This window comes from Rhipicephalus microplus, unplaced genomic scaffold (assembly GCF_043290135.1).
Source record: "Rhipicephalus microplus isolate Deutch F79 unplaced genomic scaffold, USDA_Rmic scaffold_26, whole genome shotgun sequence".
Lineage (NCBI taxonomy): Eukaryota > Metazoa > Arthropoda > Arachnida > Ixodida > Ixodidae > Rhipicephalus > Rhipicephalus microplus.
Window position 1 is genome coordinate 6236893 of NW_027464599.1, and position 16332 is coordinate 6253224.

The 16332-nt window shown below is 41.3% G+C and overlaps 1 pseudogene; it reads left to right on the plus strand.

The window, feature by feature from the left end:
- The first annotated feature begins 12981 nt into the window (after positions 1-12981).
- LOC142786563 (uncharacterized) lies at positions 12982-15672 on the plus strand (annotated as a pseudogene).
- The last annotated feature ends 660 nt before the right edge of the window (positions 15673-16332 follow it).

A 16332-nucleotide genomic window follows, 5' to 3' on the forward strand; every position in this document is an offset into this window, starting at 1 on the left:
GTTCCAAGTTGTAAAGTTTCTAGTTGGGGAGTTTCTAGTTGTGGAGTTTCTAGTTGTGGAGTCTCAAGTTGTGGAGTTTAAACTTGTGGAGTTTCAAGTTGTGGAGTCTATAGTTGTGGAGTTTCTAGTTGTGGATTTTCTAGTTGTGGAGTATATCGTTGTGGATTTTCCAGTTGTGGAGTTTCTAGTTGTGGAGTTGCGGAGTCTCTAGTTGTGGAGTTTCTAGTTGCAGAGTCTCTAGTTGTGGAGTTTGAAGTTGTGGAGTCTCTAGTTGTGGAGTTTCAAGTTGCCGAGTTTCCAGTTGTGGAGTATCTAGTAGTGGAGTTTCCAGTTGTGGAGTTTCTAGTTGTGGAGTTTCTAGTTGCGGAGTCCCTTGTTGTGGAGTTTCTAGTTGTGGAGTCTCTAGTTGTAGAGTTTCTAGTTGAGGAGTTTCTAGTTGTGGATTTTCCAGTTGTCGAGTTTCTAGTAGTGGAGTATCTAGTAGTGAAGTTTCCAGTTGTGGAGTTTCAAGTTGCGGAGTCTCAAGCTGTGGAGCTTCTAGTTGTTGAGTTTTAGTTGTGCAGTTTCTAGTTGTTGAGTTTCTAGTTTGAAGTCTCAGGTTGTGGAGTTTCAAGTTTAGGAGTTTCTAGTTGTAGAGTTTTTAGTTTTTGAGTCTCTAGTTGTGAAGTTTCAAGTTCTGGAGTTTCGAGTTGTGGAGTTTCGAATTGTGGAGTTTTGAGTTGTGGAGTTTCGAGTTGTGGAGTTTATAGTTGTGGAGTTTCTAGTTGCGGAATCTCTAGTTGTGCATTTTCTAGTTGCGAAACTTAAGGCTGTGAGGTTTCAAGTTGTGGAGTTTATAGTTGTGGAGTTTCTAGTTGTGGAGTTTCTAGTTGCGGAGTTTCTAGTTGTGGAGTTTCTAGCTGCGGAGTTTCTAGTTGCAAGGTCTCTAGATGTGTAATTTCTAGTTGTAGAGTTTCTAGTTGTGGAGGCTCTATTTGCGGAGTTTCTAGGTGTAGAGTTTCTAGTTGTGGAGTTTCTTGTTGTGGAGTTTTTAGTTGTGGAGTTTCAAGTTGTGGAGACTCTAGCTGTGGAGTTTCTAGTTGTGGAGTCTCTAGATGCGGAGTTTCTAGTTGTGGAGTTGCTAGTGTTGGAGTTTCTAGTTGTGGAGTTTCAGGTTGTGGAGTTTCTAGTTGCAGAGATTCTAGTTGCGGAGTCTCTGGTTGTGGAAGTTCTAGTTATGGAGTTTCTAGTTGTGGAGTTTCTAGTCGTGGAGTTTTTAGTTGTGGAGTCTAGGGTTGTGGAGTTTAAAGTGGCGGAGTCTCAAGTTGTGGAATTTCTAGTTGTGGAGTTTTTAGCTGTCGAGCTTCTAGTCGTTGAGTTTCTAATTTTGAAGTCTCTAGTTGTGGAGTCTCTAGTTATGGAGTCTCTAGTTTAGAACTTTCTAGTTGTAGAGTTTTTAGTTGTGGAGTCTCTGGTTGTGGAGTTTTTAGTTGTGGAGTTTCTAGTTGTGGAGTTTCGAGTTGTGGAGTCTCTAGTTATGGAGTTTCTAGTTGTGGAGCTTCCAGTTGTGGAGTATCTAGTTGTGGAGTTTCCAGTTGTGAAGTATCTAGTTGTGGAGTTTCCAGTTGTGGAGTATCTAGTTGTGGAGTTTTGAGTTGTGGAGTTTCTAGTTGCGGAGTTTCTAGTTGCGGAGTTTTTAATAGCGGAGTTTCTAGTGGTGAAGTTTCAAGTTGCGGAGTCTCAAGTTGTGGAAATTCCAGTTGTGGAGTTTTTAGTTGTGGAGTTTCTTGTTGTGGAGTTTCTAGTTGTGGAGTCTCTAGTTGTGTAGTTTCTAGCTGCGGAGTTTCTAGTTGCAGAGTTTTTATTTGTGGAGTTTTTACTTGCGGAGTTTCTAGTTGCAGAGTCTCTGGTTGTGGAGTTTCTAGTTGCGAAGTCTCTAGTTGTGCAGTTTCTTGTTGTGGAGTTTCCAGTTGTGGAGTTTTTAGTTGTGGAGTTTCTAGTTGTGGAGTTTCTGGTTGTGGAGTTTCTGGTTGTGGAGTTTCTAGTTGCGGAGTCTCTAGTTGTGGAGTTTCGATTTTTGGAGTTTCTAGTGTTGGAGTTTTGAGTTTAGGAGTTTCTAGTTGCGGAATCTCTAGCTGTGGATTTTCTAGTTGCGGAACTTAAAGTTGTGAGGTTTCAAGTTGTGGAGTTTAGAGTTGTGGAGTTTCTAGTTGTGGAATTTCTAGTTGTGGAGTCTCTAGTTGTGTAGTTTCTAGCTGCAGAGTTTCTATTTGTGGAGTTTCTAGTTGCGGAGTTTCTAGTTGCAGAGTCTCTGGTTGTGGAGTTTCTAGTTGCGGAGTCTCTAGTTGTGGAGTTTCTAGTTGTGGAGTTTCTAGTTGTGGAGTTCCAAGTTGTAAAGTTTCTAGTTGGGGAGTTTCTAGTTGTGGAGTTTCTAGTTGTGGAGTCTCAAGTTGTGGAGTTTAAACTTGTGGAGTTTCAAGTTGTGGAGTCTATAGTTGTGGAGTTTCTAGTTGTGGATTTTCTAGTTGTGGAGTATATCGTTGTGGATTTTCCAGTTGTGGAGTTTCTAGTTGTGGAGTTGCGGAGTCTCTAGTTGTGGAGTTTCTAGTTGCAGAGTCTCTAGTTGTGGAGTTTGAAGTTGTGGAGTCTCTAGTTGTGGAGTTTCTAGTTGCCGAGTTTCCAGTTGTGGAGTATCTAGTAGTGGAGTTTCCAGTTGTGGAGTTTCTAGTTGTGGAGTTTCTAGTTGCGGAGTCCCTTGTTGTGGAGTTTCTAGTTGTGGAGTCTCTAGTTGTAGAGTTTCTTGTTGAGGAGTTTCTAGTTGTGGATTTTCCAGTTGTCGAGTTTCTAGTAGTGGAGTATCTAGTAGTGAAGTTTCCAGTTGTGGAGTTTCAAGTTGCGGAGTCTCAAGCTGTGGAGCTTCTAGTTGTTGAGTTTTAGTTGTGCAGTTTCTAGTTGTTCAGTTTCTAGTTTGAAGTCTCAGGTTGTGGAGTTTCAAGTTTAGGAGTTTCTAGTTGTAGAGTTTTTAGTTTTTGAGTCTCTACTTGTGAAGTTTCAAGTTCTGGAGTTTCGAGTTGTGGAGTTTCGAATTGTGGAGTTTTGAGTTGTGGAGTTTCGAGTTGTGGAGTTTATAGTTGTGGAGTTTCTAGTTGCGGAATCTCTAGTTGTGCATTTTCTAGTTGCGAAACTTAAGGCTGTGAGGTTTCAAGTTGTGGAGTTTATAGTTGTGGAGTTTCTAGTTGTGGAGTTTCTAGTTGCGGAGTTTCTAGTTGTGGAGTTTCTAGCTGCGGAGTTTCTAGTTGCAAGGTCTCTAGATGTGTAATTTCTAGTTGTAGAGTTTCTAGTTGTGGAGGCTCTATATGCGGAGTTTCTAGGTGTGGAGTTTCTAGTTGTGGAGTTTCTTGTTGTGGAGTTTTTAGTTGTGGAGTTTCAAGTTGTGGAGACTCTAGCTGTGGAGTTTCTAGTTGTGGAGTCTCTAGATGCGGAGTTTCTAGTTGTGGAGTTGCTAGTGTTGGAGTTTCTAGTTGTGGAGTTTCAGGTTGTGGAGTTTCTAGTTGCAGAGATTCTAGTTGCGGAGTCTCTGGTTGTGGAAGTTCTAGTTATGGAGTTTCTAGTTGTGGAGTTTCTAGTCGTGGAGTTTTTAGTTGTGGAGTCTAGGGTTGTGGAGTTTAAAGTGGCGGAGTCTCAAGTTGTGGAATTTCTAGTTGTGGAGTTTTTAGCTGTCGAGCTTCTAGTCGTTGAGTTTCTAGTTTTGAAGTCTCTAGTTGTGGAGTCTCTAGTTATGGAGTCTCTAGTTTAGAACTTTCTAGTTGTAGAGTTTTTAGTTGTGGAGTGTCTAGTTGTGGAGTTTCCAGTTGTGGAGTTTCGAGTTGTGGAGTTTCGAGTTGTGGAGTTTCTTGTTGTGGAGGTTTGAGTAGTGGAGTTTCTAGTTGCGGCGTCTCAAGTTGTGGAGTTTGTAGTTGCGGAGTGTCTAGTTGTGGTGTTTCTAGCTGTGGAATTTCTTGTTGCGGAGTTTCTAAATGCGGAGCTTCTAGTTGCGGAGTTCCATAGTTGCAGTCTCTAGTTATGAAGTTTCTAGTTGTGGAGTGTCTAGTTGTGGAGCTTCAAGTTGTGGAGTTTCTAGGAGAGTTTCGAATTTTGAAGTTTCCAGTTGTTGAGTTTCTAGTTTGAAGTCTCTAGTTGTAGATTCTCTAGTTGTGGAGTTTCTAGTTTAGGAGTTTCTAGTTGAAGAGTTTTTAGTTGTGGAGTGTCTAGTTGTGAAGTTTCCAGTTGTGGAGTTTCGAGTTGTGGAGTTTCGAGTTTTGGAGTTTCTAGTTGTGGAATTTTGAGTTGTGGAGTTTCTAGTTGTGGAGTTTCTAGTTGCGGAATCTCTAGATGTGGATTTTCTAGTTGCGTAACTTAAGGTCGTGAGGTTTCAAGTTGTGGAGTTTCTAGTTTTCTAGTTGTGGAGTTTCTAGTTGTGGAGTTTCTAGTTGTGGAGTCTGTAGTTGTGTAGTTTCTAGCTGCGGAGTTTCTATTTGTCGAGTATCTAGCTGCGGAGTTTCTAGTTGCGGAGTCTCTAGTTGTGGAGCTTCTAGTTGTGGAGTTTCTAGTTGTGGAGTTTCCATTTGTGGAGTTATAGTTGTGGACTTTCTAGACATGAAATTTCTTGTAGTCGTGTCTCTATTTGTGGAGCTTGTAGTTGTGGAGTTTCTAGTTGTTGAGTTTCTAGTTGTGGAGTCTCTAGTTTTGCAGTTTATAGTTGTGGAGTTTCTAGATATGGAATTTCTAGTTGCCGAGTCTGTATTTGTGAAGTTTGAAGTTCTGGAGTTTCTAGTTGTGGAGTTTCTAGTTGTGGAGTTTCTAGTTGCGGAGTTTCTAGTTGCGGAGTTTCTGGTTGTGGAGTTTCTATTTGAGGAGTTTCAAGTTGTGAAGTTTCTAGTTGTGGAGTCTCTAGTTGCGGAGTTTCTAGTTGTGAAGTTTCTAGTTGTGGAGTTTCTAGTTTTCGAGTTTCTAGTTGTGGAGTTTCTAGTTGTTGAGTCTCCTGTTGCGGAGTTTCTAGTTGCGGAGTTTCTAGTTGGGGAGTTTCCAGTTGTGGAGTTTCTAGTTGTGGAGTTTCTAGTTGTGGAGTCTCAAGTTGTGGAGTTTAAACTTGTGGAGTTTCAAGTTGTGGAGTCTATAGTTGTGGAGTTTCTAGTTGTAGATTTTCTAGTTGTGGAGTATCTAGTTGTGGATTTTCCAGTTGTGGAGTTTCTAGTTGTTCAGTTGCGGAGTATCTAGTTGTTGAGTTTCAAGTTGCAGAGTCTCTAGTTGTGGATTTTCAAGTTGTGGTGTCTCTAGATGTGGAGTTTCTAGTTGTCGAGTTTCCAGTTGTGGAGTATCTAGTAGTGGAGTTTCGAGTTGTGGAGTTTCTAGTTGTGGAGTTTCTAGTTGCGGAGTTTCTAGTTGCGAAGTTTCAAGTTGTGGAGTTTCAAGTTGCGGAGTCTCAAGCTGTGGAGTGTCTAGTTGTTGAGTTTCCAGTTGTGGAGTTTCAAGTTGTGGAGTTTCTAGTTGCAGAGTCTCTAGTTGTGGAGTTTCAAGTTGTGGAGTCTCTAGTTGTGGAGTTTCTAGTTGCCGAGTTTCCAGTTTTGGAGTATCTAACAGTGGAGTTTCCAGTTGTGGAGTTTCTAGTTGTGGAGTTTATAGTTGCGGAGTCCCTAGTTGTGGAGTTTCTAGTTGCGGAGTCTCAAGCTGCGGAGTTTCAAGTTGTGGAGTTTCTAGTTGTGGAGTCTCGAGTTGTGGAGTTTCAAGTTGTGAAGTTTCAAGTTGTGGAGTCTCTAGTTGTGGAGTTTCTAGTTGCAGAGTATCTAGTTGTGGAGCTTCCAGTTGTGCAGTTTCTAGTTGTGAAGTTGTGGAGTCTCTGGTTGTGGAGTTTTTAGTTGTGGAGTTTCTAGTTGTGGAGTTTCTAGTTGTGGAGCTTCCAGTTGTGGAGTATCTAGTTGTGGAGTTTCCAGTTGTGAAGTATCTAGTTGTGGAGTTTCCAGTTGTGGAGTATCTAGTTGTGGAGTTTTGAGTTGTGGAGTTTCTAGTTGCGGAGTTTCTAGTTGCGGAGTTTTTAATAGCGGAGTTTCTAGTTGTGAAGTTTCAAGTTGCGGAGTCTCAAGTTGTGGAAATTCCAGTTGTGGAGTTTTTAGTTGTGGAGTTTCTTGTTGTGGAGTTTCTAGTTGTGGAGTCTCTAGTTGTGTAGTTTCTAGCTGCGGAGTTTCTAGTTGCAGAGTTTTTATTTGTGGAGTTTTTACTTGCGGAGTTTCTAGTTGCAGAGTCTCTGGTTGTGGAGTTTCTAGTTGCGAAGTCTCTAGTTGTGCAGTTTCTTGTTGTGGAGTTTCCAGTTGTGGAGTTTTTAGTTGTGGAGTTTCTAGTTGTGGAGTTTCTGGTTGTGGAGTTTCTGGTTGTGGAGTTTCTAGTTGCGGAGTCTCTAGTTGTGGAGTTTCGATTTTTGGAGTTTCTAGTGTTGGAGTTTTGAGTTTAGGAGTTTCTAGTTGCGGAATCTCTTGCTGTGGATTTTCTAGTTGCGGAACTTAAAGTTGTGAGGTTTCAAGTTGTGGAGTTTCAAGTTGTGGAGTTTCTAGTTGTGGAATTTCTAGTTGTGGAGTCTCTAGTTGTGTAGTTTCTAGCTGCAGAGTTTCTATTTGTGGAGTTTCTAGTTGCGGAGTTTCTAGTTGCAGAGTCTCTGGTTGTGGAGTTTCTAGTTGCGGAGTCTCTAGTTGTGGAGTTTCTAGTTGTGGAGTTTCTAGTTGTGGAGTTCCAAGTTGTAAAGTTTCTAGTTGGGGAGTTTCTAGTTGTGGAGTTTCTAGTTGTGGAGTCTCAAGTTGTGGAGTTTAAACTTGTGGAGTTTCAAGTTGTGGAGTCTATAGTTGTGGAGTTTCTAGTTGTGGATTTTCTAGTTGTGGAGTATATCGTTGTGGATTTTCCAGTTGTGGAGTTTCTAGTTGTGGAGTTGCGGAGTCTCTAGTTGTGGAGTTTCTAGTTGCAGAGTCTCTAGTTGTGGAGTTTGAAGTTGTGGAGTCTCTAGTTGTGGAGTCTCTAGTTGCCGAGTTTCCAGTTGTGGAGTATCTAGTAGTGGAGTTTCCAGTTGTGGAGTTTCTAGTTGTGGAGTTTCTAGTTGCGGAGTCCCTTGTTGTGGAGTTTCTAGTTGTGGAGTCTCTAGTTGTAGAGTTTCTAGTTGAGGAGTTTCTAGTTGTGGATTTTCCACTTGTCGAGTTTCTAGTAGTGGAGTATCTAGTAGTGAAGTTTCCAGTTGTGGAGTTTCAAGTTGCGGAGTCTCAAGCTGTGGAGCTTCTAGTTGTTGAGTTTTAGTTGTGCAGTTTCTAGTTGTTGAGTTTCTAGTTTGAAGTCTCAGGTTGTGGAGTTTCAAGTTTAGGAGTTTCTAGTTGTAGAGTTTTTAGTTTTTGAGTCTCTAGTTGTGAAGTTTCAAGTTCTGGAGTTTCGAGTTGTGGAGTTTCGAATTGTGGAGTTTTGAGTTGTGGAGTTTCGAGTTGTGGAGTTTATAGTTGTGGAGTTTCTAGTTGCGGAATCTCTAGTTGTGCATTTTCTAGTTGCGAAATTTAAGGCTGTGAGGTTTCAAGTTGTGGAGTTTATAGTTGTGGAGTTTCTAGTTGTGGAGTTTCTAGTTGCGGAGTTTCTAGTTGTGGAGTTTCTAGCTGCGGAGTTTCTAGTTGCAAGGTCTCTAGATGTGTAATTTCTAGTTGTAGAGTTTCTAGTTGTGGAGGCTCTATTTGCGGAGTTTCTAGGTGTGGAGTTTCTAGTTGTGGAGTTTCTTGTTGTGGAGTTTTTAGTTGTGGAGTTTCAAGTTGTGGAGACTCTAGCTGTGGAGTTTCTAGTTGTGGAGTCTCTAGAGTCGGAGTTTCTAGTTGTGGAGTTGCTAGTGTTGGAGTTTCTAGTTGTGGAGTTTCAGGTTGTGGAGTTTCTAGTTGCAGAGATTCTAGTTGCGGAGTCTCTGGTTGTGGAAGTTCTAGTTATGGAGTTTCTAGTTGTGGAGTTTCTAGTCGTGGAGTTTTTAGTTGTGGAGTCTAGGGTTGTGGAGTTTAAAGTGGCGGAGTCTCAAGTTGTGGAATTTCTAGTTGTGGAGTTTTTAGCTGTCGAGCTTCTAGTCGTTGAGTTTCTAGTTTTGAAGTCTCTAGTTGTGGAGTCTCTAGTTATGGAGTCTCTAGTTTAGAACTTTCTAGTTGTAGAGTTTTTAGTTGTGGAGTGTCTAGTTGTGGAGTTTCCAGTTGTGGAGTTTCCAGTTGTGGAGTTTCGAGTTGTGGAGTTTCTTGTTGTGGAGGTTTGAGTAGTGGAGTTTCTAGTTGCGGCGTCTCACGTTGTGGAGTTTGTAGTTGCGGAGTGTCTAGTTGTGGTGTTTCTAGCTGTGGAATTTCTTGTTGCGGAGTTTCTAAATGCGGAGTTTCTAGTTGCGGAGTTTCATAGTTGCAGAGTCTCTAGTTATGGAGTTTCTAGTTGTGGAGTGTCTAGTTGTGGAGTTTCAAGTTGTGGAGTTTCTAGTAGAGTTTCGAATTATGAAGTTTCTAGTTGTTGAGTTTCTAGTTTGAAGTCTCTAGTTGTAGATTCTCTAGTTGTGGAGTCTCTAGTTTAGGAGTTTCTGGTTGAAGAGTTTTTAGTTGTGGAGTGTCTAGTTGTGGAGTTTCCAGTTGTGGAGTTTCGAGTTGTGGAGTTTCGAGTTTTGGAGTTTGTAGTTGTGGAGTTTCGAGTTGTGGAGTCTCTAGTTATGGAGTTTCTAGTTGTGGAGCTTCCAGTTGTGGAGTATCTAGTTGTGGAGTTTCCAGTTGTGAAGTATCTAGTTGTGGAGTTTCCAGTTGTGGAGTATCTAGTTGTGGAGTTTTGAGTTGTGGAGTTTCTAGTTGCGGAGTTTCTAGTTGCGGAGTTTTTAATAGCGGAGTTTCTAGTTGTGAAGTTTCAAGTTGCGGAGTCTCAAGTTGTGGAAATTCCAGTTGTGGAGTTTTTAGTTGTGGAGTTTCTAGTTGTTGAGTTTCTAGTTGTGAAGTCTCTAGTTGTGGAGTCTCTAGTTGTGGAGTTTCTAGTTGCAGAGTATCTAGTTGTGGAGCTTCCAGTTGCGCAGTTTCTAGTTGTGAAGTTGTGGAGTCTCTGGTTGTGGAGTTTTTAGTTGTGGAGTTTCTAGTTGTGGAGTTTCGAGTTGTGGAGTCTCTAGTTATGGAGTTTCTAGTTGTGGAGCTTCCAGTTGTGGAGTATCTAGTTGTGGAGTTTCCAGTTGTGAAGTATCTATTTGTGGAGTTTGTAGTTGTGGAGTTTCTAGTCGTGGAGATTCTAGTTGTGGAGTCTCTAGTTGCGGAGTTTCTAGTTGCGGAGTTTCTAGTTGTGGAGTTTCTGGTTGTGGAGTTTCTAGTTGAGGAGTTTCAAGTTGTGGAGTTTCTAGTTGTGGAGTTTCTGGTGTTGGAGTTTTGAGTTTAGGAGTTTCTAGTTGCGGAATCTCTAGCTGTGGATTTTCTAGTTGCGGAACTTAAAGTTGTGAGGTTTCAAGTTGTGGAGTTTCAAGTTGTGGAGTTTCTAGTTGTGGAATTTCTAGTTGTGGAGTCTCTAGTTGTGTAGTTTCTAGCTGCAGAGTTTCTATTTGTGGAGTTTCTAGTTGCGGAGTTTCTAGTTGCAGAGTCTCTGGTTGTGGAGTTTCTAGTTGCGGAGTCTGTAGTTGTGGAGTTTCTTGTTGTGGAGTTTCTAGTTGTGGAGTTTCTAGTTGTGGATTTCCAAGTTGTAAAGTTTCTAGTTGGGGAGTTTCTAGTTGTGGAGTTTCTAGTTGTGGAGTCTCAAGTTGTGGAGTCTCAAGTTGTGGAGTTTAAACTTGTGGAGTTTCAAGTTGTGGAGTCTATAGTTGTGGATTTTCTAGTTGTGGAGAAAATCGTTGTGGATTTTCCAGTTGTGGAGTTTCTAGTTGTGGAGTTGCGGAGTCTCTAGTTGTGGAGTTTCTAGTTGCAGAGTCTCTAGTTGTGGAGTTTCAAGTTGTGGAGTCTCTAGTTGTGGAGTTTCTAGTTGCCGAGTTTCCAGTTGTGGAGTATCTAGTAGTGGAGTTTCAAGTTGTGGAGTTTCTAGTTGTGGAGTTTCTAGTTGCGGAGTCCCTTGTTGTGGAGTTTCTAGTTGTGGAGTCTCTAGTTGTAGAGTTTCTAGTTGAGGAGTTTCTAGTTGTGGATTTTCCAGTTATCGAGTTTCTAGTTGTGGAGTATCTAGTAGTGAAGTTTCCAGTTGTGGAGTTTCAAGTTGCGGAGTCTCAAGCTGTGGAGCTTCTAGTTGTTGAGTTTTAGTTGTGCAGTTTCTAGTTGTTGAGTTTCTAGTTTGAAGTCTCAGGTTGTGGAGTTTCTAGCTTAGGAGTTTCTAGTTGTAGAGTTTTTAGCTTTTGAGTCTCTAGTTGTGAAGTTTCAAGTTCTGGAGTTTCGAGTTGTGGAGTTTCGAATTGTGGAGTTTCGAGTTTAGGAGTTTCTAGTTGTGGAATTTTGAGTTGTGGAGTTTCTAGTTGTGGAGTTTCTAGTTGCGGAATCTCTAGCTGTGGATTTTCTAGTTGCGTAACTTAAGGTCCTGAGGTTTCAAGTTGTGGAGTTTCTAGTTTTCTAGTTGTGGAGTTTCTAGTTGTGGAGTTTCTAGTTGTGGAGTCTGTAGTTGTGTAGATTCTAGCTGCGGAGTTTCTATTTGTGGAGTATCTAGCTGCGGAGTTTCTAGTTGCAGAGTCTCTAGTTATGGAGTTTCTAGTTGTGGAGTTTCTAGTTGTGGAGTTTCCATTTGTGGAGTTATAGTTGTGGACTTTCTAGACATGAAATTTCTTGTAGTCGAGTCTCTATTTGTGGAGCTTGTAGTTGTGGAGTTTCTAGTTGTTGAGTTTCTAGTTGTGGAGTCTCTAGTTTTGCAGTTTCTAGTTGTGGAGTTTCTAGATATGGAATTTCTAGTTGCCGAGTCTGTATTTGTGAAGTTTGAAGTTCTGGAGTTTCCAGTTGTGGAGTTTCTAGTTGTGGAGTCTCTAGTTGCGGAGTTTCTAGTTGCGGAGTTTCTAATTGTGGAGTTTCTGGTTGTGGAGTTTCTATTTGATGAGTTTCAATTTGTGAAGTTTCTAGTTGTGGAGTCTCTAGTTGCGGAGTTTCTAGTTGTGAAGTTTCTAGTTGTGGAGTTTCTAGTTTTCGAGTTTCTAGTTGTGGAGTTTCTAGTTGTAGAGTCTCCTGTTGCGGAGTTTCTAGTTGCGGAGTTTCTAGTTGTGGAGTATCTAGTTGTGGATTTTCCAGTTGTGGAGTTTCTAGTTGTTCAGTTGCGGAGTATCTAGTTGTTGAGTTTCTAGTTGCAGAGTCTCTAGTTGCGGAGTTTCAAGTTGTGGAGTCTCTAGATGTGGAGTTTCTAGTTGTCGAGTTTCCAGTTGTGGAGTATCTAGTAGTGGAGTTTCGAGTTGTGGAGTTTCTAGTTGTGGAGTTTCTAGTTGTGGAGTTTCTAGTTGCGGAGTTTCTAGTTGCGAAGTTTCAAGTTGTGGAGTTTCAAGTTGCGGAGTCTCAAGCTGTGGACTTTCTAGTTGTGGAGTTTCCAGTTGTGGAGTTTCGAGTTGCGGAGTTTCTAGTTGCAGAGTCTCTAGTTGTGGAGTTTCTAGTTGCGGAGTTTCTAGTTGTAGATTTTCTAGTTGTGGAGTATCTAGTTGTGGATTTTCCAGTTGCCGAGTTTCCAGTTGTGGAGTATCTAGTAGTGGAGTTTCCAGTTGTGGAGTCCCTAGTTGTGGAGTTTCTAGTTGCGGAGTCTCAAGCTGTGGAGGTTCAAGTTGTGGAGTCTCTAGTTGTGGAGTCTCAAGTTGTGGAGTTTAAAGTTGTGGAGTTTCAAGTTGTGGAGTCTCTAGTTGTGGAGTTTCTAGTTGCAGAGTATCTAGTTGTGCAGTTTCCAGTTGTGGAGTTTCTAGTTGTGAAGTTGCGGAGTCTCTGGTTGTGGAGTTTTTAGTTCTGGAGTCTCTAGTTGTGGAGTTTCTAGTTGTGGAGTTTTTAGTTGTGGAGTATCTAGTTGTGGAGTTTCCAGTTGTGAAGTATCTAGTTGTGGAGTTTCCAGTTGTGGAGTATCTAGTTGTGGAGTTTTAAATTGTGCAGTTTCTAGTTGCGGAGTTTCTAGTTGCGGAGTTTTTAATAGCGGAGTTTCTAGTTGTGAAGTTTCAAGTTGCGGAGTCTCAAGTTGTGGAGTTTCAAGTTGTGGAGTTTTGAGTTGTGGAGTTTCTAGCTGTGGAGTTTCTAGATATGGAATTTCTAGTTGACGAGTCTGTATTTGTGGGGTTTGTAGTTGTGGAGTTTCTAGTTGTGGAGTTTCTAGTTGTGGAGTCTCTAGTTGCGGAGTTTCTAGTTGTAAATTTTCTAGTTGTGGAGTATCTAGTTGTGGATTTTCCAGTTGTGGAGTTTCTAGTTGTTGAGTTGCGGAGTTTCTAGTTGTTGAGTTTCTAGTTGCAGAGTCTCTAGTTGTGGAGTTTCAAGTTGTGGAGTCTCTGGATGTGGAGTTTCTAGTTGTCGAGTTTCCAGTTGTGGAGTATCTAGTAGTGGAGTTTCGAGTTGTGGAGTTTCTAGTTGTGGAGTTTCTAGTTGTGGAGTCCTTAGTGTTGGAGTTTCTAGTTGCGGAGTCTCTAGTTGTGGAGTTTCGAGTTGCGGAGTCTCAAACTGTAGAGTTTCTAGTTGTTGAGTTTTTAGTTGTGGAGTTTCCAGTTGTTGAGTTTCTAGTTTCAAGTCTCTAGTTGTAGATTCTCTAGTTGTGGAGTCTCTAGTTTAGGAGTTTCTAGTTGAAGAGTTTTTTGTGGTGGAGTGTCTAGTTGTGGAGTTTCCAGTAGTGGAGTTTCGAGTTGTGGAGTTTCTAGTTGCGGAGTCCCTAGTTGTGGATTTTCTAGTTGTGGAGTCTCAAGCTATGGAGTTTCTAGTTGTTGAGTTTTTAGTTGTGGAGTTTCTAGTGCTTGAGTTTCTAGTTTGAAGTCTCTAGTTGTAGATTCTCTAGTTGTGGAGTCTCTAGTTCTGGAGTCTAGCAGCGTAGTCACCACTTGGCAGTGGTGACTACGCTGCTAGACACTCTACTGAATTTCGCTGCTTGTTTCACTACAGATAGCCGTTTGAACCGGAGCTGCATACCGACGGAAGAAGCGATCTTCAACACGTGCAATCGCCGTGGTCAGCGAAAGCACTGAACGATCTTCCTAGGACTGGCTGCCACCAGGAGGCGTGTGGCCTATCATCAGCACTCGGCAATCACTCGGCATCTTGTGATACCACCTTGCTATAAAAACAGACTACCGGCCACCCGTTCTTTCACTTGGCAGTGGTGACTACGCTGCTAGACACTCTACTGAATTTCGCTGCTTGTTTCACTACAGATAGCCGTTTGAACCGGAGCTGCATACCGACGGAAGAAGCGATCTTCAACACGTGCAATCGCCGTGGTCAGCGAAAGCACTGAACGATCTTCCTAGGACTGGCTGCCACCAGGAGGCGTGTGGCCTATCATCAGCACTCGGCAATCACTCGGCATCTTGTGATACCACCTTGCTATAAAAACAGACTACCGGCCACCCGTTCTTTCACTTGGCAGTGGTGACTACGCTGCTAGACACTCTACTGAATTTCGCTGCTTGTTTCACTACAGGTTAGTGCAGTTTTGTACAGTTACATTTATATGGTGTCGTCACCACTGCCAAGTTTTCAATTTTTTGATTTTGTGATTTTTTTGCCTGTTTTGCGCGCTTGTTACTGAATATTAGGCTTATTGATATGGCTAAGGAACTAGCGAAGCTCAAAGAAGAAATGAGGACTGAATTGCTTAAAGAAATTAGGCAGGAATTCAAGTTTTTCAAAGAATCACTGGAGCGTGATCTCAGGAATGAGATACGGGATGTGCGCACTGAGCAACGCCAGATGAGCCAGAGCATTGACTTCTCGCTTGAATCGGTCGAAGAACTGAAACAGAACCTTGCTTCTGAAATTTCAAAGAATACTAGTCTGGCGAAGGAAAATGATGAACTACGCACAAAATGTGCAGCATTGGAAAAAAAGCATCAGAACTTGAAAGGAGGCTAACGAATTCGGAGCAATACTCGCGAAATACGAACCTCGAAATCCAGGGTGTCGTCAAGAAAGAAAATGAGGACCTTTCTACTATTCTGTCTGAAATAGGCAAGGCAATTCATGAGCCTATCAGTTCATCTGACGTCGAGTGTTGTCACCGTGTTCCAACTCGCAACCCAGAGAAAACAAACATCATTGTACAGTTTAAATCCAGAGCTAAACGCGACGCTGCTCTGAAAAAAGCAAAGAAAACAAGGATCACAAACAGAGACTTGGGGTTAGAATCCACTTGTCCCGTTTACGTGAACGAGCATCTTTGCCCATCACTAAAGAGGCTGCTTGGTATGGCAGTGAAAAGGAAATATGAGCACAAATGGAAATCTGTATGGAGCAGCAACGGAAAAATCTATGCAAGGGAAAATGATGGTGGTGATGTTGTGCAGATCTCGGAAGAACGTGATCTTGCTAAGATTACTTCAATTATTTCTGGTACCACACAAACCACTTCCTAAGAACCACCATGGAATATCACGATTTCATCTTACCGCATCAATTACACTTTCAGAAAAATTCCAGTACTTCCGTGCTGCACTTGAATGCTCGATCAGCAGCCAATAAACAAGAAAATATTAGCAACTTGTTAAATCTGTTCTGTTTTAAGTTCGATATCATCATGCTAACAGAAACATGGTATCAGGACAGCAATTCTCGGCTGTACCTAGATGGCTATGCTGATTACGTTTTAAATCGAATTGATAAACGTGGAGGTGGCGTTGCAATTTATATTGCATCAGGACAAAAATATGAACTCTTAGCAGATTTTTGTAAAACAACTTGCGATTATGAAATGTTAACACTTCAACATTTGTCTGACATAATTTCGGTGGTGTATCGCCCGCCTAATGGAAATGTTTTCAAATTTATGAGTTTCTTTGATAATTTACTGGAATATGTTGCTGCTAACGAATTTAGACTTGTATGCGGGGGAGACACTAACATAAATTTTCTTGTAAACAGTGCTGTCTCAGTAGATTTTACACATAGACTTAGTTCTGGTGGCTTTGTCAACCTAATTAACACCCCAACTCGTGTAACACTGTCTTCGTCTACATGTCTTGACATTCTGATTACGAATATTGACACTGTAGTAGAGCATACTGGAACAGTGACATCAGACGTCAGTGATCATTGCCCTGTATTTATGACGTATTGTGCGAATGCTAAAAAAACTTTTTCTAAATCAAATGTGTTCGCAATACAAGATTTAAGCGAGAAAAACATGGATCTTTTTAAGCATGATATTTCCAAATATGACTGGTCTTTCTTATATGAAATAAGTGATGTAAATGTCGCGTATTCGAAGTTTCTTTCTGCGTTCCTGCAAATTTACAATCTACATTTTCCTTTCAAGAAATTGAGACAGACTAGAAAGATAAGAAAACCCTGGATTACGCAAGAACTTTTTAAAATGATAAAACACAAAGATAAATTGTACCATAGTTTTCTTGCTACACGTTCGCCTGAGGTGCTGATAATGTTTAAAAAGTATCGAAACAAACTGAATGCGCAACTCAGGCGTGCCAGGATTGCTTATCATGAGCGTATGTTTACAGACGCCACGGGTAAACATCCTGATATCTTGTGGAACATAATAAATAAGGTTCTTGGTCGCGAGAAACATTCTGCCGCGCCGGTGAAGTTAATCCACAATAAAACCGAAATCTCTGGTTTAGCACTTGCTAATCACTTTAATGAGTACTTTGCAAGCATAAGCGCGGTACAACAGCCACAACAAGCTCCACCAAATACATCATCGTTTCTTTCCACTCCTAATAGCTTATTTTTAAATCCCACTAATGAATATGAAGTATTTACCACATTTAAGAATCTTAAGAATAGTAAAGCTCTCGATATAGATGACATACAGATAAAGCCTGTGAAGTATGTATTAGAATACATTGCTCCAGCTTTAACACACATCTTTAATTTGGCTTTACAGTATGGAATTTTCCCAGAAAAAATGAAAATGAGTAGGGTAACTGTTATTTTTAAAGGAGGTGACAGAAATGATACGTCAAATTATCGACCAATTTCAATAATTCCAGTATTTTCCAAAGGCTTAGAAAAGATTATTTTTTCGCGTGTTTCAAGTTTTTTTGACAGACACAGTGTTCTATCTGATGCCCAGTTCGGCTTCCGTAAAGGCAGGTCAACGGAAACCGCTTTGCTCACACTCAAGGAATATGTACTGAAAAATATTGAGAGAAATCTTTTCACCTTGGCGCTCTTCATTGATTTTAGTAAAGCCTTCGATTGCATAAATCACAAAATTCTACTGTGGAAATTA